Source organism: Esox lucius, chromosome 16 (assembly GCF_011004845.1).
Source record: "Esox lucius isolate fEsoLuc1 chromosome 16, fEsoLuc1.pri, whole genome shotgun sequence".
NCBI lineage: Eukaryota > Metazoa > Chordata > Actinopteri > Esociformes > Esocidae > Esox > Esox lucius.
This window is the reverse complement of record NC_047584.1, coordinates 10,815,758-10,841,312: the sequence shown is the minus strand read 5'-3', so window position 1 is coordinate 10,841,312 and position 25,555 is coordinate 10,815,758. Positions and strand designations below refer to the sequence as shown.

The 25,555-nt window shown below is 40.4% G+C and overlaps 1 long non-coding RNA gene across 1 annotated transcript; it reads left to right on the top strand.

Annotated features, from left to right (window-relative positions):
- The first annotated feature begins 673 nt into the window (after nucleotides 1-673).
- LOC105024676 lies at nucleotides 674-24,895 on the top strand. The gene is made up of 4 exons (XR_829068.3): nucleotides 674-755; nucleotides 1,324-1,390; nucleotides 23,820-23,924; nucleotides 24,699-24,895. It is a non-coding gene; the product is annotated as an uncharacterized LOC105024676 (long non-coding RNA).
- The last annotated feature ends 660 nt before the right edge of the window (nucleotides 24,896-25,555 follow it).

Below are 25,555 nucleotides of genomic sequence, written 5' to 3'. Positions count from 1 at the left end.
GGATACATATTAAGCTAGTTTTGGACAAAAACATCAAGCCCAGTAGAGTTTTTCATTTACCTTGTTTTTTTACTCCTCGACTAGGCGTAATCTGTGTTCGTGGGACTGGCCCCAAATTATGACACTTATAACACATTTAACTTATTTTTAAATAAATAAGACCTATATTATTTTCTACCAGAATTATATATTTAGCAAATGCATTTGTATTATAGTAAGTGAAATTCATATTCTCCAGGACGCGAGTGGCAATGATTGGGGCTGATCCCTCTCACCCTGGAAATGGACTGTTCAGAGCTCTCGCCTCTGGCAGAAGGATGAGGTCTATCAGGACCGAAACCTCTCGCCACAAGAACTGTTTATTTCCTACAGCAGTAGGTCTCATGAACATGCCCCCGGAACCAAATTGACTATAGCCCACGCCCCACATACTCACACAACCCTCAACTAAACAAATCTATAACCCATTTATCCCCACTAAAATATTAATTAGCCCCCCCAAATAAATCAATATATCAGTCAATATATTTTCTCCGTGATTTATTTTTTCGTCAACCTTTCCATCCCATAAATAATTCTTACAAATTGAATGGAAATTGTGTAGAATCTTGTTCGTTTCGCAGCATGTTCGGTTGAGTTTGATGATTTGAACGTAACTCTTATCTGAAGCGAGCTGTAATTTGTAGCTAACATTTCTAGTGGTCGGATAAGTAAATCCTCTCAAGTTCAAAATGTAATAGTACTGGAAAGCAACGGTAAGTTTTGCTAATCAATATAACCTTTCAGCTAGCCCACCAAAAATTTGCAGATCGTGAAATTTGAGTTGCGCGACAGACTAGACGTCATGAAATATCAGTGATCAGTCTTTTTTTTTCTTTATCGGAAGGCAAGGAAGCTAGCTACAACTTCCTAGTAGACACTGCAGAGAAGACTACATCTGTCATTTGTAATACAAATACAAATAAATTGTAATGTAATTCAACAAAATATTAAGGTGGCCAAAAATTGGGGGCGGCGGCCGATAATAGGGGGTCATACTAACCAACTACTGAACATAAATTTCCCATTTATGACATGCTAGCTAATATTTGCATGTCACTAATAATCACCAGGAAAACACTTGCAAAACTGCGTGTTTCACATGTTCATGTTTGTTTGGGTTTAACGTATTGCAACATATTCTGTTCAGAGGAAGGGAGATCCGGTTGTTAAATGTTTCTTTTTTTAAATTATACATTTTTGAATGACTTTATTACTCTAAAACCACCCACTTCTGACCACACATGGATATTAAAATCTACCTCCCCATATGTTTTTGTCTAGTGTTTAACCAGAAGCAGCAAGACAATTCTGAGACAAGCCTTCCATACTCTATGTACAATAGGCATAGGTAAGACATTTCTTTCCACTATTATCAATGCTTAGTGCCTGGCAACTCCCATGACTTGTAAGACTTTACTTTTGCAAAGTGGATGTATTCTTATATAGGTGTTGCTTTTTAATTATATTTTACTGAGATATGAGTTGAAGATGATTTGCATTTCAATGTGGATAATATTGTAGTCTAAACAAAAGCTGTGTTCATCACAGTTTTTGCCACTGTTATGCAAATTATTTATTATGTCTCCTAATCTTTCTAACATAGAAAACTAATGGTAGCCTTTCCATGTTATCAGACAACACTTCAAATGCTTAGCACATCTTGGAGTTTGGATGGTATTGTGCTCAGCAATTAACTGGATATTAAAGGAAACCACAACTTCTTGATGTCAGTAGAATACAGTGGTTGCATTCACTAGGTTCAATAAGTGCATTCAGAAGCTTATGTGTGACAAAGATCCATTAAGAGGGGGAAGAGTAAAGCCAGATAGAGGGACAGAAGTAGGGAGAAAGGAGAATAAAAAAGAGATAACGAGGTAGAAATAATGCAAGAGAAACAAAAGAAAGAGAGAAAGAAAGAGATTAATAATGGTCAGTGAGTATCTGGCCTGGCTGGTTAGAGGCCCGTGGTTTGTCCATCCATTGTGACTCTCTCTGTGGGCACATCATGTCTGAATACCCCCTCTCAAAACCATGCAGTGCACATGCGCCCACTCAGTGCCTCTGTTTTTCTGTTTGCTGTTTTTAAATGTTATATCCCTTTCTTTATTCAGGGCAAACACATTGTGAACAATGGTCCTCTTTTGAAAATGTATTTACATGATTTCTTAGAAATATTCAAAATACAGCACACAAATTAAAACAAAAACAAATTTCCCACAAAGCAAACATATTTGTCCTCATCAAAATCTCCAGTAATGCTTTCAAGCATAACTGACATTCAAGTATAACTGATTCTGCTGCTTATTCCACTTTAAATTAAAGGCAGTTTAATCTAGTTCTGAAGCAAAGTTTGGCGTATCTAGTGCAATCCAAGCCTGTGCTCTTGTATTGTATTTTATTGTTTTAACCTTGATAAGTAATATCAGAATGCTATGTGATTCAGCAAGAGCTCTTTGTAAATAAACACAAGAAATTGCATACCATCTCTTCATACAATATACAGTGATGTCACCAGAGACACATCGAAGTGCAAAGTGATAGACAATAACACAAGGTAAATATGTCTAAAGTTTATTATCCCCATATTTCTAAAAACAGACATAAAATTGGCCTGGGCATTTATTTTAACTATCAAAAGAGAAAACAGGATGTATTGCTTCAAATTATATAATCTTTATATTTTGCTTCTTTACTAATTAATGTTTACTAAACAAGTTTTTTTTTCTAATAATTTATTGTCACGAAATCATATACCAGATAGTACTTATTAGAAGGACCTTTTTCTAGATAAAACATTTGTTGTTCATCTAGAGTAGTAATTTCAACGTCCTTTTAGTTATGGGTCCTAGAGAGAAAGGCATGTATTTGTTTTGTGTTTATATTTAGTATTCCTTTAAGGTCTATGAGTGCCTTCTACAATGCTTGCAGACTTCCTGTGAAAAAAGGATTTGTTTACAGTTATAGCAGAGAGCAATATCATATTGTATCTTTTTTTTTTCTCTCAGAATTTCCAATGTCTTTAATATACAATGTAAACAATAATGAACCAAAAATCTAACCGTGAGGAACTCCTTTATACATTTTAGAAACTCTTTCTGCTGGAGTTTTGCAATTGAGGAAGTTTTGACTGAAACCACAAGCAGGCGTCATTTCCCAAACCTAAAGAGGTCAGCTTGGTTGGCTATACGGAGTACGGACTGTATCAAAGGCCTTGGATTGGCTCGTAAACAAACCAACACAATTCATGTTTTAATCCAAAGCATTCATATTATAATTTATAACCAGTGAAGTTGCAATAACAGTGCTTTTTCCAATACCAGTGTCCTATTGCCTGAAATTTTAATGAGCAAGTTGAGTTTCTGATCTCAGGAACAAAACAGTCAAGGAGTAGTGACTTTTTAGAGCTTTATAGACCATTCATAAAGTATTCATAAATACTACAGAGGCATCATAATGTATTTATAAGCACTGCCTAGATAGTTTGCAAACGAGAGGAAACAGTTTCGATAGTACCAGAGAGATCTTTGTTGTTGATCAACTAGACACATGATCTCATGCATTCTTTCAACATTACACAACCTTCAACTCAAGGTGCAGATCTGACCAAAACATTGTTAATAAAAATGATTTTCAATTTAAGTGTGTCTTAGACGGTAATATACAGTAACAATACAGTAAACATTTTAACAGTTATTACAATTCTAATCAGATCTTGTCTGTTCGTACTGCGGTCATGTATTGTTCTTTGCATGCAAATGCATCCATTTGTAGATAAAATCTGTATGTTTGCCTGATTCCCTGAGCTTAGAAGAGAGGATTTTTACAACTGGCTGATGCTAAGGATACATAAAATGAAATTTGTTACTCACCCATAAAAAATATTAAAACTTGCTCCATGGTCCACAGACAATACTAGAACAATCAAGCAAGCCTCCAGAAAATTGGAGCCAAAGTTGTGCTCCAACAAGTTGGAAGTATTCAGACTAACCTGGATAGACAGTACACTACAATGCAGAAAAGCACTCACATCTGCTCAATCAGCTTATTTCTCCAGTCTGATTGAGGTGAACAAAAACAATCCAAAATGTATCTTCGATACAGTTGCAAAGTTTACAAAAAAGCAACGCTCAACAAGTGAAGTGGGTCTTCACTTTAGCTGTAATGAATAAATGAATTACATTGATGAAAAGATCATCACCATTAGAAAACAAATAACTGACTCCTTCTTAAATAGTTATGGTCCTCAAAATCTCAGTTGTCCTGAGAATGTCCTGAACCTCCCTGACCAGGTGTCAATGGGGACACTTGAAATGTTTGATCCTGTATCGCTTGACACATTCACTAAATTTGTAATGAGTTCTAAACCCACAAATTTACAACTAGACCTGATTCCAACAAAATTACTTAAGAAACTATTTCCTGTGCTAGGTCAGCCAATGTTGAACATAATAAATTGCTCCCTTTCCTCCGGATGTGTACCAAACTCACAAAAAATTGCGGAAATTAAGCCTCTTCTAAAAATATCTATTCTGGATCCGGACTTATTTAACAATTACAGGCCAGTATTGAACATCATGTTTCTCTCTAAAATCTTAGAAAAATGTGTTTACCAACAAATGAATTCCTTCCTGAAGATAAATAACATTTATGAAATGCTTCAGTCCAGTTTCAGACCCCATCGTAGTACTGAGACTGCACTCGTGAAGGTAATAAATGATCTTCTAATGACCTCGGACAAAGGTTTCGCATCTGTCCTGTTGCTTCTTGATCTTAGTGCTGCTTTTGACACTATTGATCACTCCCTTCTCTTAGAGAGACTGGAAACCCATATTGGGCTATGTGGACATGTTCTAGCCTGGTTTAAATCTTATTTATCTGAAAGATATCAGTTAGTATGTATGGATGGCATATCCTCTGACAAATCAAAGGTATGTTTTGGTATTCCTCAAAGCTTGGTTCTGGGCCCATTATTGTTCTCACTATATATTCTGCCTCTGGGGGATGTTATCCGGAATAAAAATGTCAATTTCCACTGTTATGCTGATGACACACAGTTATGTATTTCAATGAAGCATGGAGAAGCTCCAAAATTAGCTACTTTGGAAGCATGCATTTCAGATATTAGGAAGTGGATGACAGAGAACATCTTGCTTTTAATTAAACTCAAGAAAAACAGAAATGCTCGTTTTAAAACCCAAGTGTGAACCTTGACGACTGGTTGGTTGTATCCCAGAAAACTGTAAGAAACCTTGGGGTTATCCCTGACCTCTCCTTTGATGAACATATATATATGTCTCAAGAGTTGCTTATTTTCATCTTCAAAACATTTCAAAAATCTGAAATTTTCTATCAAAAATGTATGCAGAAAAACGAATCCATGTTTTAGTTACTTCTAGATTAGATTACTGCAATGCTCTTCTTTCCGGTTACCCTGATAAATCAGGGTAGACCTAAATCTAGGTTTTAGGAAGAAACCTAGAGAGGACCCAGGCTCAGAGGGGTGACCAGTCCTCTTCTGGCAGTGCCGGGTGAACATATTAAGAGTACAAATTGTAATAATTAATAAATGCATGTGGGCTGAGTCCAGAGTCTATTTAAACTTAGTCCAGGTCGGAAGCATGACCAGATGGACAGGGACAACATGGGGTAGGGGGAGGTGAAATCATCATGTATCGTTTTGATCTGTAACACAACCAGGAGGACTTTGGACAGGTACAGCAATAGGTCTTTCAAGCCTGGTAATCCTCAGGTGTGGGCCAGGACCTCATGTCCTCCTGAGTGAAAATGTAGAAAATGCTTTCCTTAGATCTACAAGGATTTGTAGTGGAGAAGGAGAACTGACCCTACTCCCCCAGCACAATAATATAGCAGCGTAAGACCTTGTAGATCTGGATGTGTTGCAGATCAAAACAATACCTGATGATTTCAGCTGCTACTGTCACAAACACATACACCCCTCTGACAGTTTTCAAAGGCAGCATTAATTAAGGAATAATACAATTGGACACCAATGCCTGGTGTACTTTTTGTAGATAATCTGGATTACATTTTTCTGTAAGCATTAGAGGAAATATTTGAGGCTGGAAGATGAAAGGACATTTGCATGAAACCACTACCATCTAGTGGTTCTTAGTGTTATCACAAAGTGATTATGCTTTCAAGACCACTGCTGAAATCCTGCGCCAGAGATCTTTTGGTCAGAAAGTCAGAGCTCCGGCACATTTCAATGCACATGCCCATAGGAATGTGTTTCCAACTACTGAGACCAACAAAGCATTACGAATCATCTTAATTAATGTAAACCCTTACTACAGGATTTCTTCAAATACGTAAGTAACATAATTGTCTTCATCAGGCCCACATTTGGATTTTAATTGTAATGGGTGCAGGTTTATAGTCCACAAAATGAAAACAGCTAATAAGAACAACATACACCGATCAGCTATAACATTATGACCACCAGCCTTATATTGTGTAGGTCCCCCTTTTGCTGCCAAAACATCCCTGACCTCCACTAGACCTCTGAAGCTGTGCTGTGGTATATGGCAGCAAGATGTTAGCAACAGATTCTTCAAGTCATGTAAGTCGCAAAGTGGGGCCTCCATGGATCAGACCTGTTTGTCCAGCACATCGCACATATGCTTGATTGGATTGAGATATGGGGAATTTGGAGGCTAAGTCAACAGGTTGAAATCATTGTTGTGTTCCTCAAAACCATTCCTGAACCATTTTAGCTTTGTGGCAGGGCACATTATCCTGCTGAAAGAGGCCAGTGCCATCAGGGAATACCGTTGCCATGAAAGGGTGCACATGGTCTGCAACAATGCTTAGGTAGGTGGTAACATCCACATGAAGGGCAAAACCCAAGATTTCCCAGCAGAACATTGCCCAAAGCATCACACTGCCTCTGCTGGCTTGCCGTCTTCCCATAATGCATTCTGGTGCCATGTGTTCTCCAGGTAAGCGACACACACACACCCGGCCATTCACGTGATGTAAAAGGAAATGTGATTAATCAGACCAGGCCACCTTCTTCCATTGCTCGGTGGTCCAGTTCTGATGCTCACATGCCCATTGTAGGCGCTTTTGGCAGTGGTACAGGGGTCAGCATGGGCACACTGACTGGTATGTTGCTACGCAACAAACTGCTATGCACTGTTTGTTCTGACACCTTTCTATCAGTCCCAGCATTAACCTTTTCAGCAGTTTGAGCTACAGTAGCTTGTCTGTTGGATTGGACCACACAGGCCCGCCTTCACTCCCCACGTGCATCAATGAGCCTTGGCCACCCATGACCCTGTCGCCGTTTCACCGCTTTTCCATCCTTGGGCTATTTTTGATTGGTACTGACAACTGCAGACCAGGAACACCCCTTGAGGTCAGCAGTTTTGGAGATGCTCTGACCCAGTCGTCTAGCCATCACAATTTGGCTCTTGTCAAAGTTGCTCAGATCTTTATGCTTGCCCATTTTTCCTGTATGAGGACAGAATGAGGACAGAATGTTCAGTTGCTGCCTAATATATCCCACCCACTGACAGGTGCCATGATAAGGAGATTATCAGTGTTTTTGTGTATTGTGTATTATTTTAATTAACATATATCCAGAACTACATACATTCTATGTAGATCTATTTTAAATGTTAAAGATTCAATATTATTATTTTGAAACTTTAACAACTTTTGGTAACTTTTTAACCACATTCTTACCACAATTCTGTGAATAATATTCAGTCATGTGAAAAAGTAAGTAATCCCCCTGGAAAGTTGTCTTTTACATAAATACAGTGGGGAGAACAAGTATTTGATACACTGCCGATTTTGCAGGTTTTCCTACTTATAAAGCAGAGGTCTGTAATTTTTTATCATAGGTACACTTCAACTGTGAGAGACGGAATCTAAAACAAAAATCCAGAAAATCACATTGTATGATTTTTTTATTGCATGACATAAGTATTTGATCACCTACCAACCGGTAAGAATTCCGGCTCTCACAGACCTGTTAGTTTTTCTTTAAGGAGCCCTCCTTTTCTCCACTCATTACCTGTATTAACTGCACCTGTTTGAACTCGTTACCTGTATAAAAGACACCTGTCCACACACTCAATCAAACAGACTCCAACCTCTCCACAATGGCCAAGACCAGAGAGTTGTGTAAGGACATCAGGGATAAAATTGTAGACCTGCACAAGGCTGGGATGGGCTACAGGACAATAGGCAAGCAGCTTGGTGAGAAGGCAACAGCTGTTGGTGCAATTATTAGAAAATGGAAGAAGTTCAAGATGACGGTCAATCTCCCTTGGTCTGGGGCTCCATGCAAGATCTCACCTCGTGGGGCATCAATGATCATGAGGAAGGTGAGGGATCAGCCCAGAACTACACAAAAGGAGCTGGTCAATGACCTGAAGAGTGCTGGGACCACAGTCTCAAAGAAAACCATTAGTAACACACTATGCCGTCATGGATTAAAATCCTGCAGCGCACGCAAGGTCCCCCTGCTTAAGCCAGTGCATGTCCAGACCTGTCTGAAGTTTGACCATCTGGATGATCCAGAGGAGGAATGGGAGAAGGTCATGTGGTCTGATGAGACAAAAATAGAGCTTTTTGGTCTGAACTCCACTCGCCGTGTTTGGAAGAAGAAGAAGGATGAGTACAACCCCAAGAACATCATCCCAACCGTGAAGCATGGAGGTGGAAACATCATTCTTTGGGGATGCTTTTCTGCAAAGGGGACAGGACGATTGCACCATATTTAGGGGAGGATGGATGGGGCCATGTATCGCGATATCTTGGCCAACAACCTCCTTCCCTCACTAAGAGCATTGAAGATAGGTCATGGCTGGGTCTTCCAGCATGACAACGACCCGAAACACACAGCCAGGGAAACTAAGGAGTGGCTCCGTAAGAAGCATCTCCGTAAGAAGGTCCTGGAGTGGCCTAGCCAGTCTCCAGATCTGAACCCAATAGAAAATCTTTGGAGGGAGCTGAAAGTCTGTATTGCCCAGCGATAGCCCAGAAACCTGAAGGATCTGGAGAAGGTCTGTATGGAGGAGTGGGCCAAAATCCCTGCTGCAGTGTGTGCTATACCTGGTCAAGAACTACAGGAAATGTATGATCTCTGTAACTGCAAACAAAGGTTTCTGTACCAAATATTAAGTGCTTTTCTGATGTATCAAATTCTTATGTCATGCAATAAAATGCAAATTAATTACTTAAAAATCATACTATGTGATTTTCTGGATTTCTGTTTTAGATTCCGTCTCTCACAGTTGAAGAGTACCCATGATAAAAATGACAGGCTTCTACATGCTTTGTAAGTGGGAAAACTTGCAAAATCTGCAGTGTATCAAATACTTTTTCTCCCCACTGTATCTGGATTGTATATTGGATATGTAATCCACACTAATGAAAGATAATGGTAACCTAATTTAAGTGATGACATTGAAAGATTATATTTCAAATAATTTATTCAACAAAAAATGTCATGCAATTTTAAAAGGTGGAATATGTAAGAACACCCAAACTTAAATAGATGATGTTGAAATATCTTTGGGTGAAGTAACTTCATGTAGCCATTTCTTGTAACTGTCTGTCAGTCTTTTCACTTGAGTGGAAGTAATTTTTTACACAGCCCACTTCAAGTCCACCCACAGCATTTCAGTACGATTGAGATCTAGGATTTGACTTTGTCATTCTGTTACACTCTTTTTTTGTAGCTTTGCTTGTGTTTTGGAATACTGTCTTGCTGCAAGATCCATATTCAGTTCAGCTTCAGCCTTTTGTCAGATGGCCTCACATTCTCCATAACAATTATCTGGTACAACATGGAGTTCATAGTTGTCTGCATGATGACAAGTTGGCCAGGCCCCTGAGGCAGAAAAGCAGCCCAAACCATAACGCCACCTCCTGCATACTTTACATTTGGTATGAGTTTTTTCTGTTCAGACAAGGCAATGTTTCATTTTTCCCATACATGGTGTCTAGCACTGAGACCAAACAACTCCTTTGACTTTAATCTGTCCAGAGCACATTATTCCACTAGTCTTTACCCAGAAGTTGTCTGGCAAATATGAGTTGTGTCTTGATATTTTTTGACAGCAGAGGTTTCTTCCTTTCTCACTTCCCATGTGGGCCAAATTTGTGCAGTCACTTTCTGACAGTTCAATCATGCACTTCAACATTGATAGTGACAAGAAAGATTTGTAGATCTCTTGAAGTTACCCTGGGGTTCTGAGAGATTTCTATGAGCATCTTTCGGTTAGCTCTGATTCTGCCCATATTTCATTTCAATTCAAGTCCTCTTTCCTTGCTCAGTTTATTTATAGTTTTGGATGTGACAGATATTTATGTAATTCAATCAAACACTTCAGCAAAATAAATTTAGCTTCTTGCAAGTAATGGATCTAACATGACACTACACCTTTAGCTTGTCATTGTCATGACAGTGTTGCCATGGCAATCGCAGTGATCCAGATGGATTGTGTTTTTTTTTTGTGGGATTTTTTCTCAACATCTGCAAGGGAGCAAAAGTGCCTGCAAGGGAGGAGGTTATAGCAACATTCATTTGTCAACCGGAAGAAATAGATTGTGATGTCTAGTCTACTTGGGGATTCCCCCAAGTGAATTTTGGAAGGTGAATTGGACGTCTCATGTTGGCTTTGACAATCAGAATTGAGCCAAAGCATGATAAAATATATGAACTTGTTGTATAATCTGGAGAATGCTGGAGAATGTGCTCTTCTGGTTGAGGAAGAAATTTAATAAGAATGGCTTGGCATCATGGAAACCTGTGTTGATCTTCGACTCTGCCAAACCTGTTAGGATTTGTTGTGACCAGGCAAGCAATTTGCAAGCCTGCCTTCTTGTAAACCCCTGCTGCTGTTTAGGGCACACCAAAGTACATAAAGCCTGTATCTAAACTGTGTTAAATAACATACCATGTTTAAAAATGCATCACTCTTAAGAATGTCATCATAAACTAACAGGTCAATGTAGACCATTATGGTGTTAACAGTCCGAACAAGAACAAATGCTAATACTAATTTGGAAATATTCATACAAGCCTCTGAGTACAGAGCAACTTACTCTTTTGTTAGCAGAATAGTAGTATTTTAAGGTTTAGTTACCTAGACATTTTGAGATCTGAGAGCTACATGTCTAGACTATGAATATTGTGGGAGTGCAGTTTATTTCAAGCGCTCAAATCGTTAAATGAACTAATCAGCTATCACAGAAAAAGATTCATCTGGTTGGTTGGAGCTACAAAACTCTGACTGGAACAGGTCCTGTTCACGGGTTTTGGGGCCATTTTCCTGGATTTTTTTGGCAGGAAGAATTTTTGTTGTTTGTACACTGCCACCACTTCAAAGCTCTGGGAGGAAGGGAGGGAAAACAGAGAGGAAAGGGCAAGGGTTGGTGTTGTCCCCACAAATTACCTACTGACCGCTAATGTCCTCCTCAAATGACTCAGCCCCTATGTGCCTCGTCTGTTCCCCCTTGAAGACCCAGCTGGCCAGGATGCCAACAGTGCAGGTTCAGTACATGAAAAGAAGGAGTCGGCCTGCAGCTGGGACCCCATTATGAGATGAAATGAACTGGGCAATGTGATAATTCTGTCTCTCTGTCTTTCTCTCTCTCTGACTCACACCCAGTGGTCTTTTATTGCCCCTTGATATCGTGCAGGGCCTTTTCTACGGACCCACAGAACATTTGGCCGTGCGTCTTCACCACTAATGACTCATCGGGTCTCTGACAGGAGAGGGAGAACTCTGTAGAACTCTCTGAAGTCTGTCAGTGGCCCAGTAAAGTTTTCCCCACTTTACGGTAAAGCACGGTACTATTATGGCTGGGTGTTTGAACCCCATATGTTTTAGAGTAGTGATGGGAAGGATGTTTTACTGCTTCGTTGCTGAATTTCTATTTGTACTGATTTACCGTAAACAGAGGTCACCAAGGGCAGGATGTTGCTAGTTTTGATAACGAACACCAGGGGGCAGGCCTGCCACAGGCATACACTTTAACAAACACCAGGGGGCAGGCCTGCCACAGGCATACACCTTAACAAACACCAGGGGGCAGGCCTGCTACAAGCATACACCTTAAGATAACTCATTTTTGTCATTTACTGTTGTTTTAATTTACTCTGACCAAACTGACTGCATTTTCACGCACATACACACACACACACAGGCACATACAGACACACTCACACACATTTTATGTTTTACTATCCTTATGAACTCAATCATTATACCCATTCAAAATACGAATTTCCCTAATTCCAAATACCTTAAGCGCTAACCTTGAATCTAACTCCTAACCCTAATTCTTACCACAACTTTTCCCTGAACCTGATCCCTAAACCAGAATTGCCTTTTTCCTAATGGGGACAAGCAAAATGTCCTGAACCTCAACCGTAACCCTAAAGCTAACCATAACTAATATCTTTAAATATAGTGCCTTTGCGGAACTATACTGACCCCTGACCAGTTGTCTCATTTAACTCAATTACAAATGGAATATTTAAATAGTGTTCTGTTTGATATTTAATTATATTAAAAAAACTCAGACACGCGCACACACATACCGACTGTATTTACTCAGTGACTGTGTGTGTGTATGACCTTGAAGCAAGCAGAGCGGGGGAGTATAGCAAGGTAGAGCTGACTGTCACACAAAGAGAAATGACTGCAGCAATGTCAGAACCCAAACTACAACTAAACAAATTGCTTTGCGACCCCGTGGCCTGTACCTCCTCCGTGCTTACCCCCGTGACAGGTTTTTGAGTTACAACCACCCCCCACCCCCACTGTTGTGCACGTGTGAGAGTCTCACGCCCCTAAACAATGAAAGACCCAAACACTGCCATGGTTTTCTGGTTCACTCTAACACCTACATGTCCCTCAGTATTTTTGCAAGGGCATAATACATAGGGAGTTCTCTATTCTCTCAACAAACCTCTATCCTGCTCAGATCTAGTCCTATAGACCTGGATGGTCTCGGACGCTTGCTACTGTATGTTGTAAGAAATATGTTTCCACCTGATGCCTATTTTTAACTGTCGAATTATTTGTCTTCATAATTATTTTGCTGTTGCCCATCTAATGCTATTCAGAGCTCTTTGCAACTGTTTCCTCTTAACCACCCACCCTTTCTCCACCCTGACTCTTTCTGCCTCTCTTTCATATTGTCTCTGTGAGCGGAGTGCAGGAAAGTCCTCAGAGCAATGTTCAACATCTTTAGTGGTCACTCACGCACACACCCATACACACAAGAGACAAGGAAGTATTTTAGACACACTTTTAACTTGGGCTCTATGAAAAGGACATCAAGGTCTCCAATTTTACAGTGTTACAGTGGGCAAACATTCCTGATACCTTACCACAGAAACTGAGTTCCGGGGCCCTTTAGTCGGCCCGGATCTCAATTAGTGCATGTATCCTGTTGTTTTCTAACTGCATATCTGTTTAAAATGATCGTATTATCCACTCAAACACATTAAGATAATGAATGCAATCAGCTCATTATCTCAAGGCAAGGGCTTCTCAAAAAGTGGTTTACTCTGAATCCACAAATGTTGTGCACATGTTGTGTAAGAAGGAATTTCTACTTTGATAAATGAAAGCAAAAGCATATGGTTCTTTCCTATTTATACTGGAGTCAGTTCTTTGTTGTCCCTCAAACATGCACATATTTGTTCAAAACAATATTTCAAAACTGTTATCCCTCCACAGCGTGACTGTCTCACTGTATCTTCTTTATTGTGTCAAATCTTCGGTAGTGTCTTTCATGACGTCATGTGATGAGTTTCTGTGATGGCCCACTTTGGGCCATGTCGCTGTGAGGCTGTTGCTACAGTGCTGGAGCTGGACTCACAGCTGCCGATCCCGAGATAAGGAGAGGCGTCTTTGTGCGTCACTTTCTTGTCACAGGAGTTATCTGCCTTCATCTTTCATGCAGACCCAAACACTGGAGTGAGCTAGAGGATCCCCTGGGAGAGTTTCATCTAGATAGCCAGGCCGGGCTGATATCAGCCCATCGCTTTAAGTCTACTACTACTTTAAGCATACCTTTCAATCTCCCGACCATTCTTTGTACTCTCTCTGTTGTTGTGTGTCATTGGGTGAGGCTCCAGAGCAAAAAGCTATGCGTGGACGAGATTCAGGTTCGGACACTCCCCTATCTGTGTTGCTGGTTTTCACTATACTAGTTGAGAAATGCAAGTGAAAGTTGAGTAATGCAAGAAATGTTTTATTATAATTGACCTCTTTGTTTTTCCTTACATAAATCTCCTTCGGCCCACCCCGAACAACCTAAATCCTATTGAGATACCTGCATACCCAGCTCTTCAGTTTAAAACTCCACAGATGTCGGAGATCAAGGTTTTCCCCCTTTGAAATCCTTCCCTATCCTTATCAGTACATTAGCCTGTGATATTGTGTAGTTATAGCCATACCGTTTAGAGCATTTCCCCTCATTTAGACTTTGATTGTATACTTACAATCTGTTCTTTACTAACAAACTTCACATGAAATTATGAATTGAATTTACTTTAATTTTATGAAATACACGGTCCTACCAAATTTGAACCAAATGGTACGCTGAGTATCTGTCTCCTGTTGTTTATCAGAGAGCCCCCAGTGTATACAGTCTTGATATCCTGTTGGATTCGTTTTCAAAGTTGCTTTATGATCTAGCTACAACATCCTAGAACGCACCCACTTGCCTTAACATAAGCTGTCAACTTTTTAATATGTGGGGGTCATACAATCAACTAAAGAAGAATTGGCATCCTTCAAGAAAAGTGAGCAAAAAGTGAATGCATGAAACGCAACAAACAATGAGACATATTTTGGCAGAAACATACAGTGCCTTGCAAAAGTATTCGGCCCCCTTGAACTTTTCAACCTTTTGCCACATTTCAGGCCTCAAACATAGAGATATAAAACTGTAATTTTTTGTGAAGAATCAACAACAAGTGGGACACAATTATGAAGTGGAACGAAATTCATTGGATATTTCAAACCTGTTTAACAAATAAAAAACTGAAAAATTGGGCGTGCAAAATTGTTCAGCCCCTTTACTTTCAGTGCAGCAAACTCTCTCCATAAGTTCAGTGAGGATCTCTGAATGATCCGATGTTGACCTAAATGACTAATGATGATAAATAGAATCCACCTGTGTGTAATCAAGTCTCTGTATAAATGCACCTGCTCTGTGATAGTCTCAGAGGTCCGTTTAAAGCGCAGAGAGCATCATGAAGAACAGGGAACACACCATGCAGGTCCGAGATACTGTTGTCGAGAAGTTTAAAGCCGGATTTGGATACAAAAAGATTTCCCAAGCCTTAAACATCCCAAGGAGCACTGTGCGAGCGATAATATTGAAATGGAAGGAGTATCAGTGGAAGAAGGTGCTCTGGTCAGATGAAACCAAAATCAAACTTTTTGGCAACAATGCAAAACGTTATGTTTGGTGTAAAAGCAACACAGCTCATCACCCTGAACCCACCATCTCCACTGTCAAACATGGTGGTGGCAGCATCATGGTTTGGGCCTGCTTTTCTTCAGCAGGGACAGGGAAGATGGTTAAAATTGATGGGAAGATGGATTGATCCAAATATAGGACCATTCTGGAAGAAAACCTGATGGAGTCTTCAAAAGACCTGAGATTTGTCTTTCAACAAGACAATGATCCAAAACATAAAGCAAAATCTACAATGGAAGGGTTCACAAATAAACCTATCCAGGTGTTAGAATGGCCAAGTCAAAGTCCAGACCTGAATCCAATCGAGAATCTGTGGAAAGAACTGAAAACTGCTGTTCACAAACGCTCTCCATCCAACCTCACTGAGCTTGAGCTGTTTTGCAAGGAGGAATGGGCAAAGATTTCAGTCTCTCGATGTGCAAAACTGATAGAGACATACCCCAAGCGACTTACAGCTGTAATCGCAGCAAAAGGTGGCTCTACAAAGTATTAACTTAAGGGGGCTGAATAATTTTGCATGCCCAATTTTCAGTTTTTTATTTGTTAAAAAGGTTCCACTTCATGATTGTGTCCCACTTGTTGTTGATTCTTCACCAAAAATTACAGTTTTATATCTTTGTTTGAAGCCTGAAATGTGGCAAAAGGTCGAAAAGTTCAAGGGGGCCAAATACTTTCGCAAGGCACTGTAAATGGGAACCATATACAGTGGGGAGAACAAGTATTGTATACACTGCCAATTTTGCAGGTTTTCCTACTTACAAAGCATGTAGAAAATCCAGAAAATCACAATGTAGGATTTTTAAATAATTAATTTGCATTTTATTGCATGACATAAGTATTTGATCACCTACCAACCAGTAAGAATTCCGGCTCTCACAGACATGTTTTCCTTTAAGAAGCCCTCCTGTTCTCCACTCATTACCTGTATTAACTGCACCTGTTTGAACTCGTTACCTGTATAAAAGACACCTGTCCACACACTCAATCAAACAGACTCCAACCTCTCCACAATGGCCAAGACCAGAGAGTTGTGTAAGGACATCAGGGATAAAATTGTAGACCTGCACAAAGCTGGGATGGGCTACAGGACTATAGGCAAGCAGCTTGGTGAGAAGGCAACAACTGTTGGTGCAATTATTGGAAAAGTTCAAGATGACGGTCAGTCTCCCTCGGTCTGGGGCTCCATGCAAGATCTCACCTCGTGGGGCATCAATGATCATGAGGAAGGTGAGGGATCAGCCCAGAACTACACGGCAGGAACTGGTCAATGACCTGAAGAGAGCTGGGACCACATTCTCAGAGAAAACCATTAGTAACACATTACGCCGCCATGGATAAAAATCCTGCAGCGCACGCAAGGTCCTCCTGCTCAAGCCAGCGCATGTCCAGGCCCGTCTGAAGTTTGCCAGTGACCATCTTGATGATCCAGAGGAGGAATGGGAGAAGGTCATGTTGTCTGATGAGACAGAAATAGAGCTTTTTGGTCTAAACTCTTCGAGGAAGAAGAAGGATGAGTACAAACCCAAGAACACCATCCCAACCGTGAAGCATGGAGGTGGAAACCTCATTCTTTGGGGATGCTTTTCGGCAAAGGGGAAAGGTCGACTGTACCGTATTGGGGGGAGGATGGATGGGGCCATGTATCGCGATATCTTGGCCAACAACCTCCTTCCCTCAGTAAGAGCATTGAAGATGGGTCGTGGCTGGGAAACACACAGCCAGGGCAACTAAGGAGTGGCTCCGTAAGAAGCATCTCAAGGTCCTGGAGTGGCCTAGCCAGTCTCCAGACCTGAACCCAATAGAGGGAGCTGAAAGTCTGTATTGCCCAGCGACAGCCCGGTAACCTGAAAGATCTGGAGAAGGTCCAAAAAGTTCTGCTTTTCTGATGTATCAAATACTTATGTCATGCAGTAAAATGCAAATGAGTTACTTAAAAATCATACAGTGTGATTATCTGGATTTTTGTTTTAGATTCTGTCACTCACAGTTGAAGAGTACCTGTGATAAAAATTACAAACTTAAGTGGGAAAACCTGCAAAATCGGCAGTGTATCAAATACTTGTTCTCCCCACTGTTTTTTCATTACAACATATTAATATCTTAAACAGAAAACATGGATTTTGATGTATGTTTTGGGGTCAATGTTATGTTGAAATGTCCATCCATCGCCAAGTATCAATATCCTCACAGAGGCAACCATGTTTTAGGCTGAAATATCCTGGTACTTAGTGGAATTCATTATGCCATCGATTTTAACAAGAGCTCTTGGACCACTAGTAGAAAAACAGCCCCAAAGCTTCAATGAGCCTCCACCATATTATACAGTGGGTATCAGCTACCCTTTATGCAACAGAAATGCTGATGGTGTGCATGGCCGAAAAGTTAAATTTTTGTCTCATTTACAGCACACAATTCCAATTGTAGTTCAAATAATTTGGCAAAATCTTTGTGGATTGGGCTTAGTAAGGACTTCTTTTGTGCAACCATTACAAAGAGCTTGTTTACCTGAGGGTGGTGTCATACAGTTGATTTTGAGACTTGATATCACCAAGATGCTTAGTAGACTTTTGGATTTTTCTTTACGTTCCTCACCGTCTTCCTCACAGTGTGTGGGGCAAACATGCAAATTTGCTTCATGGGAAATTTGCAGCTGTTTGTATATCCTTTACCTGATCTGTGTAGGCCTACCACCTGTCTCCATTCATCTGACAGTTGTATGGCTTAACCCATGGTGATGAATAACAAAGGGATTTTACATGAGTGCAACCTCATATTTGTACCCCAGGAAAACTGGAACAGGTGAAATGCATCAATGCAGGGCCTGGAGACTGAGGCCAACTGCCTCAATTTGTCTGGATTTATTTAAATATTCTGTAGGGGTGCGAATAATTTTGAATGCTTTGTTTTGGAGGAAAATAGTTCTACACAATAAACTGTTTGAGAAATGATTGTGTTGTTATAAAAAGTACATCTCCACCTTATGTTTGAGCCCCAGATATGACTCATTGCATGAAGGGTGCCAATACGTCTTGAGTTGACTGCATAATGTGACACCTTAGAGTCCTAATTGGAGTATACACTCCAATTAGATTCCTCATGGCAGAGTCCTAACAGAAAGGTCCAAGGTCACATAGTTCCTCCTCTGTCTCTCTCCCTCTCTATATCTTTTAATGTGGTCTCTTCCTTCAGTATTAGTGAATAAAGGTACTTTGATGTCACAGTACACAAGCTTTTGAAAAGGCTCCCTCTCTCTTCTCAGCCAGGTGATGTTGATGAAAGAAAACCAGCCACTATGTGGCTTCACCTAATTTAAAACATCACTCGCAGTCTTGGGAGAGCCCCGTTTGCCTTAATTGCCGACAAAGACCTTTGCTTACTAGAATTTGTGTAGAATTAAATCCCTAAATGTCCATGCTGAGTTGCTTTAATTACACTTTAATTCCACTATTCCATGTAAAAGTATTACATGGTTGATTGCTGCTTTGTCCCTTTTAGAGGAAAAAAATATCTTAAGGGTTTTGGGGTTTTGATTAATGGGCCTAGTACATAGTTATTGAGTTAGTTGTCCTCTTGGGTATCTGATATACAATATATGCACACAGAGAACCCAGGAATTCTATCAAGTTACCTTAGCACTTGCTGCCTGCCTATTGTTGCTTTTTGTGGAACTGGGTAGTTGATGGACAAAAATATGACAAAGGAGTCTTTTTAGACCAGAAGCAATTTCTTTGAAAAGAATGGCATATTACTTGGCTTCAAAAGCTATTGTTGGCAGCCAATTAGAACTGAGCAAACAACTCGCACACACAGCAACATACATGTAGACCACCCCATCACTTGGATCCTGTGGTATCAACATTTGTGAACTTTCAATTGAATTACCTTGTTTCCAATATATCCTGGTTGAAAGAAACAGGATTTCTTGTTTGTTCGTTCCTGATTCCAGAAATATCCCAACCAGGAATTTGTGAAAAAAAAATTATGATATTTTATGAATTTCGCAACACTTGCCCAGGTGCTCAAAGGTAAATATTTATTTTTGCTCCCTACTCTGGAAGCCAACACCTCTTCTTGTTGTCAAAATTATATATATTTTTTATCTTGACTCAATCAGATTGAGCGTTTGCCAACACCTGCATAGTGTAGGAGGTCTATCAGTGTTAAGACCTGTCAAATCCGGAAGCACTTGTTTTATGTGTCCGATCCCTCACCTGTCAGATGTTTCAAACTGTGGTAGTCAGCATAGGCTCTATGATGTATAGATATAATTAATCATATTCATATTTCCATGTTCATTTGGACAGATGGGACTCCTAGCCAGTCTAACTCTGAACTAGACAACAGAACACAATGCATTTTAAGTGCTGCAACTTGTGTGTGGGAGAAGTAAGTTGGGTGTGGTGTCATTAAATCTAATCACAGTGTCTAGTGTCGTTTAATGTCTGGAAGGCCTAATGCAAGGAGCTGTTCACGGATTTGACAGCTTTAACTCAAGATCCCTTTCTGAATCGCCCAGAACAACCACCATGCAAATATCAGCTAGCTCTGCTCCTACCAAATCTGGTCCTTAGGTGATGTGATGTGGAGCGTAAAGCTTCCTCAGGTAGAGGCAGTTTAAACACCTACAGTAAGACCTTGGCAGGGTATGCAGTATCACTCTTCTTCCCCTTTCCTTAACAATACCATCATCCAATGGTATAGGGTGAGATCCATAGTCAAGACAATGTCTTGAATGGCAATATGGTCCCAATGTAGTGAACTGTATTTGAACACAGACGTAGGGAAATGTAGGTAATAGAGTGCAATTTGGGACACGGCTATTGTTTTGGATTTAGTTGGAGGAAATGGAAGCTACCCAGATCCAGTAGCTGGCCTTCCCTGTATTATGACTACTAGCTTAATGACAGTAAATCCCATTATAGCGGTACCAGAGTCTAGACAGTCTGACTGATCTATCTGCTCTCACAGCCTCCAAGCATCCATGAGTCAAACAGCAACGTCCGTTTGTGTATTTCTGCGAGTGCGTGTATGAATGACTGTGTGTGTGGTTGAGTGAGTGGACTGATGGGACCGGCCAGCACTCGCACAAACAGCAGTTCCAACCAATGCTTAATCCCATGAAAATAAAATCACTGCTGTAATCTGCGTGGAACATCAGCCGGCTGCTGTCAGGACAGGGATTGGTAATCTTTCTAAAAAATAATATGAATGACTGGAAGACTGCTAAGCTATTTCATATTCTGGTATTTATGTATGCACTCCCTATCTTGTTTATTTACTGGATTTTGTTGCACTTTCATTTTTCTGTGTTTCCGGGCACTTCTTTTTAAGCAGAGCTGATTGATTTGCACAGAAAGTAAAGTCTGGTTTATGAGGAAGACAATGTTCCAGATGGGAACATGTGGATTAAATAGAACATGTTTGTCCCTCCTGGGGGCAATGGGGCTGTTCTCATAATGAGCACAAACAAGCATTGCATCTTTAGAAGTACACAGAAACGTATACAACAGCACTCATTTTAGAGAACTCTTGTTTCTCATCAATCTGCCTCCCATTGTTTGTATCTGGGTTTCACCTGATGGTCTGGATGAAACCAAAATACTGCTAGAAGGGGTGTTGGAGTGTCTCTGGTCTAAGGGGGTGACAATGTAGGTGACATTGCCCTGCAAAGGGTAACTGCTTTCGAATAGGATGTTAGAGTATGTGTCCTGACTATGTGGTGGATAAAGATCCCATTGCAGTCATTGTAATGAGATCCCATTTCACTTAAATCTGGTCTTTTGATTAAACGTCCAGTCCCCAGCATCCAATTAGCTCATTCATCTCCTCTCCTCGCCCTGCAACTCTTCCCTAGTCCGTAGCTTTAAACGACAAGATGTTCTCTGTCAACTTACTCAGTAACAAATAAATGTAAAAGATGCCAGTTAATTTCATTGTATTTTAGAATGAGTATTCTTAACTGTGTTGAATACTGAATTAAGCACCAACTCCCTCTCTCTGTGGCAGCCTAGTGTGGGTAGCAGTTGCATTCTGAGGTTGTCATCCAAATGTTCTGGACAAAATAACTAGTTGTAATTATTTGTCTTCGCGAGGCTAGGATTTTTCTGTTCACTGTTTGATTGACATCTGAAAAGGGATATCCCTGGCCTGGCTTTCAGTTATTCTCTACATAGTACTGTATGTTTGCATTTCAGAGTACTAAAGTAAGCATCTGCACTTTGATTGTTGAGTGGGGACTGAAGAGATGGATCTGACCTACTGCCAGAGGTGGACTCCTATTGCATTGTTGACGTAATGTAACTCACCTGTTATCTATTAGCCCTGTTATTGATAGTGCAGTAGAGCTACAGGGTTTCTAAGTGCCTGTGTGTTTTCAGCGTTTCTCATCTACAGCGCGAAGATCAATTAAAATGTAGCTGTAGGCAGTATGACTTCTCTTGACTTGTCAGTCCCAGAGAGGCTCTGAAAATGTACCACTTGGAACACATGGAATTGTAACAACTTGGAACAATTACATTTGTTGTTCTAATGACTTATGTTGTTTTTCTGTCCGGCTCCAATGGTACAAGAGGCCAAAAGTCTTTCCCGCAGAGAAACAGCGCCCAGCTTATATCTCCCATATTGTGACTTGGCCTGTCATCCCATTGTGTTCCCCTATCGTATCGGTAACGTGAATTATGAAGGTATTGTCCCGCGTTTTAGTCCTGACGCGATGCATATTTAGGATTTATATAACTTGGCAATTCCTTGGAGAATTGTGTCATACCAGTGTGCGTTACCTCCCTGAGGACATGGCATATTGCTTTTCACACAAACGCCAGGCTGAGTCGACACAGCACCGCTCCGGCTCTATCCACAAATATCACCCTATTCCCTATATAGTGCACTACTTTTGACCAGAGCCCTATGGGCTTTCATCGGTAATAAAGGTCCATAAGGCGCCCTATGGGGCACAAAAGGTGTTATGCAAACAGTGTTTTACAATAGGATGGACTCCCATTGTGAGCTTATGTTGCTGACATCTATTTGTCAGTGCAGGAGAGGAGCCTGAGACTGTGCCCTCCTTGAATGGAATGGGTCACTTGTCTTTCATTCAAAGTTATATAGGCTACTGTCACCCCTTTGCAAAGTCATTGCTATGGGAAACTTGACCGAACCCTTGTCACATGGAAAGCAGGACATCTCCATTGTTGTGTAGTAAGATGAAGTGGCAAAGAGAAAGCAATAAAGCCTATAAACCTTTGCTCGAAAGTACTGCATCGCATAGGGAATGTGATCCCATTTTAGGTGCCGACATAGAATTAAGGTAGGTGAGGGAGGGGCTGGTATTCACCTTCGGTCTTCCGTTGATGTCAGACATCAAAGAGTGAGATGAAAATTGTCCTATCTATCAAGGTGTGGAGAAGTAGTAATCCCTGAGCTCCAGCTAACTAGTCCTTCGGTTTTCCTAAAACCCGTTGCGTCAGTCTGTTTCGCACTAAGTAGGGAAAAGGTGCTATTTTGGATGCTGCCTCAGCCAAGAAAGTGCTTCTGAGCTCCTGGAAGGGCTAGATAATAGCTACTACAAACTTCATGGAGACCCCTTTGATTTGCAACGTAGAGCAGTTTTGCAATGTTGCCAATGCCAGAAAATATAAATGCCATAACATTCCTTGCAAAATAGTGGGGGCTGTGTCGTGTCTTGTTTTCTTGATCTGGTTTGTTAGTATCTGGTCAGTTGTATCAAAGTAGCCTATTTTCCATGGATACCAAAATATAATCTCAGCAACATAATCTGTCCCCTATGAGACAACTCTTTACAAACATGCATAAGAGGGGAGGTGCTCTTGGATAAAATTTTATAATTTTCTGTTAAGAAGCGCATTTGGTGCACCAGAATCTATTGCACCACGGTTGTGGGTTTAGTTCCCATGAGGAAAAGTTAAGACAATATGTTCTCGCTACGACAAGGCCGGTCAAGAGCTCTGCAAGCAGTGCCGTCCTCTCTCCATTTAGAGGTACAACTGCTGCAATTACAGCTTTTCATCTGGGGATTGTTGCAACAAACAGCGCTTTCTTTGTCTAAACAGTTATCTTGCTGGACTGCAGAGAATTTCCCAGCCTAGCGCATACTGTGCTGTAGGCTAGGGCAGGAGTGGGTGAATAGGTAGCCTGCTTATTCCGCTTTTATCCAGATGGCCGTTTATCAGTGCAAGTTGGTTCCCCTCGGGTAGGCTGTCATAGGCTGATTGTGTTAACTCTATATGTGTTGTTGAAAGGGAACTTACGTCCATAACCTTGGTTCCTTGGAGAAGGGAACTATGTTTCCACACAACAGGAGCCCAGCACAATCAAGGCGTGATGAAGAGGCAGTGATGGGGAGAGACGAGGGTACAATGAGCACACAAGCAGCAGCCCAGGTTTGAAAACCACATATAAACAAAACCCCCAAATTCACTGTGGCATCTTGAAAAGCTGCTGACTTCATTGCTAGACTCTTTGAAAGAAAAGTACAAAAGTATAGTGACAAAGTCACCTAATTGGCAACACTGAATAAGCAGTCTATACAAGAGGTGAGCGGCAAGTGTGTCCATCAACTAGTTTTTGTTTAAGATATTCGAATCACAGAAATGGGTTCACACACCCAAAATAAATATTTTATCAGCAATTCCTACTGCCTACAAACTTTTACTTGAATTCTGTTTTTTATATGAAGGGTGGGGCAAAGGCTTAATCTCTGTTGCCAAACTATCTAACATTAATGAAATAGGTCATTTTTAATTCATATTATGTCATTAGTTAAAATAGTAAAGTAGCAGTCAGACTGATATTGATTTATCTATATTCATTTATAATGATTCAATTGAGTAATTAAGAGTGCCATGTGATTGTGTTGTTAGGGCACTGTTTAATTTTACACTGCTTAATGCATTTTTTTAGGAACAAAAGTATGTTTTAAAAAATTTACTAAGCTATTTGCTATGAGGATAAATTGGTCAAGATGAATGGATTTAAACCGTTTGACGAATTGATGTTCAACATATATAGGCACTTGGTTGGCACTCAGATGTCACAGCAATAAGCACCTCATCCTGATTACTGATTAATTCTCAGCAGTTTGCACAAGTTAAAGATACCCTCTTCTCACTGTAGTTTACTTTTACTTGTGATTTCTTCTCCCATATTCTGATTAGGTCAGAGCTGGCAACTAGCAACTGGTGATGCAACAAGACGAAATTTTAAGTGCCGGACATTAGCCTTGGGTGGTCAACAAAATACAGCATGAGGTGAGTTAGCAATGGGAGGTAAGACAAGCGGTCGAAGGTCTACAATCACCCAATGTGTGCCAAGGCCTTAGAGGTCAATCACTTGGCGTTCATCTTACCTCTGATTAGTAAGTTTCCTCATGCAGTGCTCGTGCTGTTTTGTTGACCATCTGGAGCTAGCACTTAGCCTTTTGCGATTGTTCTGTTTCATTTACTACACGCTAATCATGACCTCTAAGTCAATCAGAAAATGTGAGAAGAAACATTTGGTAAAAATCTTTGTGGGAGGGAGACTTTGCATTTCTTGCACATGAGAAAAACCTCTATGTAGTGTTTGCTGCTGAGAATGGCCAGTGTGAATGCTATTATTGCTAATCGGAACTTGTTAGAGAGAGAGCTGATAATTCCTGAAGCATATGAGTGATTCCTTAGTGCCTGTATGTGCAGGAAACTTTAAAACATGCCAATTCTCACATTAAGAAGACAATGTAAAGCATTGACAGTTAAGCATTGACAATTTAATTCAATAAACTTTTCACACTGTTTCTTGTGATTTGACAGTGATAATGTTAGAAGTCATCATTTGATAAGGTTAAGGGTCATTCATCATTCATTCAAAACCATAAGTTTAGTGTCAATATAAACAGGAAGTCCAATAAACATCCCAGATAGGTTATCTGCAGCCAATGTCATGGTGATGTTAGCTAGATGATCCCAGACTATAAAACACTGGCAACTAGCAACTCGAGATGCAACAAGACGAAACGCTAAGTGCTAGACGCTAA